This window comes from Olea europaea, chromosome 1 (genome assembly GCF_002742605.1).
Source record: "Olea europaea var. sylvestris chromosome 1, O_europaea_v1, whole genome shotgun sequence".
Lineage (NCBI taxonomy): Eukaryota > Viridiplantae > Streptophyta > Magnoliopsida > Lamiales > Oleaceae > Olea > Olea europaea.
In genome coordinates, this window is record NC_036237.1 from 28806721 (window position 1) to 28809749 (window position 3029).

A 3029-nucleotide genomic window follows, 5' to 3' on the forward strand; every position below is an offset into this window, starting at 1 on the left:
GACATATAAGACATTTGGATATAAAATCTGCTATCTCCCTCTTCATACCTTTCCACCAGTAATGATCTTTCAATGTATGATACATTTTTAATACTATTTGAATGCATTGCATAAGCAAAGCTATGTGCCTCTTCTAAAATTTCATTCTTCAATTCTGGAATATTGGAACACATAATTTATTACCCATACCTAACGACCCATCATCTCTAATCACATAATCCGTCCATAACCCTACACTAACTTGTGCTTTCACAGTTCTCAATGGCAGGTCTTGAGATTGAGCTTCTTTAACCTTGTCAATCAAAGAAGGCCTCACTTGAAAATGAGCTAATATTGCCCCTGAAGTAGTAACTGACAACTGAGTATGTAACTTCTTGAACTCACAAATCAAAGAAGCATATACTGTACTGGATAGAGATGAAGAACTAGTCTTTCTACTGAGAGCATCTGTAACTACATTGGCTTTCCTCGGATGGTAGTCATCTTACAATTATATTTTTTTAACAACTCCAGCCATCTTCTTTGCCTCAGACTCAATTCCTTCTGATCAAAGATATACTTTAGACTTTTATGGTGGGTAAATATTGGACATTTCTCACCATAAAGGTAATGTCTCCAAATCTTCAATGCCAACACTATTAAAGCTAACTCCAAATCATGAGTTGGGTAATTTAACTCATACTTCTTCAATTGTCTAGAAGCATAAGCTACAACTTTTTCATTCTGCATTAGAACATAACCCAATCTTTGGCGTGAAGCATTACTATAAATCACAAACTTTTCACCTGGAGATGGAAGAGTAAGTATAGGAGCAGAAGTTAACCTTTTTTTCAAATCTTGAAAACTCTTCTCACATTCCTCATTCCACACAAGTTTGATGTCCTTTTGAGTCAAACTAGTTAGAGGAAGAGCAATTTTGGAAAAATCCTCTACGAATCGTCGATAATAACCTGCTAGCCCAAGAAAACTTCGTACTTCTGTAACATTAGTAGGGCGGTCCCATTTCATTACTGCCTCAATCTTCTGAGGATCTACATAAATACCTTCTATCGAGATAACATGACCTAGAAACACAACTTTATCCAGCCGATATTCACATTTGCTAAATTTAGCATACAACTGCTTATCTCGCAAAGTCTGCAAGATAATCCTCAAATTCTTAGCATGTTCATTATGAGTGTGAGAATAAACCAATATATCGTCAATAAAAATAATCACAAATTTGTCTAAATATGGGTGAAGCACCCTATTCATCAAGTCCATAAATGCTACTTGCGCATTAGTCAACCCAAATGGCATCACTAAAAACTCATAATGCCCATATCGCGACCTAAGAGCAGTTTTCTGTACATCCACATCCCTAATTTTGAGTTGATGATACCCTGAACGCAAATCAATCTTTGAAAATACTGAGGCACCTCAAAGTTGATCAAACAAATTGTCAACGTGGGGTAGAGGGTACTTATTGCGAATAGTCATCTTATTCAACTGTCTGTAGTCAATACATAATCTCATTGTGCCATCTTTCTTTTTCACCAATAAAACAGGTGCTCCCCAAGGAGACACACTAAGTCTAATGAAACCTTTATCCACAAAATCTTGTAATTGTACCTTTAATTCCTTCAACTCTTTCAGAGCCATTCGATAAGGTGCCTGTGAAATAGGTGCTGTCCCGGGGACAAAATCAATATAGAATTCGATCTCCCTGTTTGGGGGTAATCCCGAAAGGTCTTCTGGAAAGATATTGGGAAAATCTCGTACAACTGATATATCGTCAATTTCTAGCTTAGTGATCTGAGTATCAATCACATGAGCCAAATACGCATGACAACCCTTTTTTAGCATTCTTCGAACATCAAAGACAGATATCAAACAAGATGGCAAAATTCTGCGCTCTCCAGTGAGAAAAATTTCAAGATTTTCTGGACTTCTAAATATCACTTCCTTGCGAAAACAATCGACTGAAGTACGATGTCTAGATAAAAAGTCCATCCCCAAAATAACATCAAAATCATGAATATCGAGTGGAATTAGATCTGCTTTCAACTCATGATTGTTCACTCTAATCCCGCAATCTTTGTATACCCAACTAGCTAAAATTGAATCCCCTACAGGAGTCATCACTACTAATTCACTGTTTGAAAGCTCCGAGGTTTTATCAGCATGATTAGCAATTGCATGAGGAATAAAGGAATGTGTAGCACCTGAATCAATTAAGGAACAAGCATTTCTACCAAAAATAGATAACATACCCATAACTACGTCAGGTGATTCCTCGACCTCCTGTTGTGTCATAGCAAACACTTTGCCTTGAGTCTGAGTACGTCCTGACTGTCCCTTCTACCTGGAATCACTGCCACCGACCATATCAGACTGTACTCTACTAGTTGAACCTACATTACTTGTTGGAATTCCCTTTTTATTCTGTTTCGATCTAGCATCACTAGTCCCTATCTGTATACTTGTCCCCTAAGATGAGCCTCCCTCCTGAAATCGGGCTGGACAGTCTTTCCTTAAATGTCCTTCCTGTAAATGTCCTTCCTGTCTGCACACAAAGCATCCATTGGTACCCTTAAGACACTTACCAAGATGGAGTTTTCCACAAATCTGACAAGGTGGATATCGAGTACTACTAAGGCCGTTGATAGATCTCGAGGCCACAGCCCTCTGAACCGAAGATTGACGGTGTGCTAGCTGGTTGATGGAGTTTTGACTATGATCGGATTCTTTACTGGATCTAGAGCTCTGAGATCTCGACTTAAAACTCCCAGTATGAGTAACACCAGGCCAAAATCTTCCTCTGTTTTTTTTATGCTGTCCACTAGAGGTTCCTGTTTGACTTTGATTTCCCCGAATAGCTAACTAAATCCCTGACTCTGTCCTGCTTGTAATGCTGCCTCGACTTTCAAGGCCACCTCAACTAGTGGACCAAATCTGGCATGTCCCTGCCCTGTCACCATCGTCCTAATATCAGGCCTCAAGTTCTCTTCAAATCGTCTGCATTTGTCATTCTCCTCATTTACTAGAAC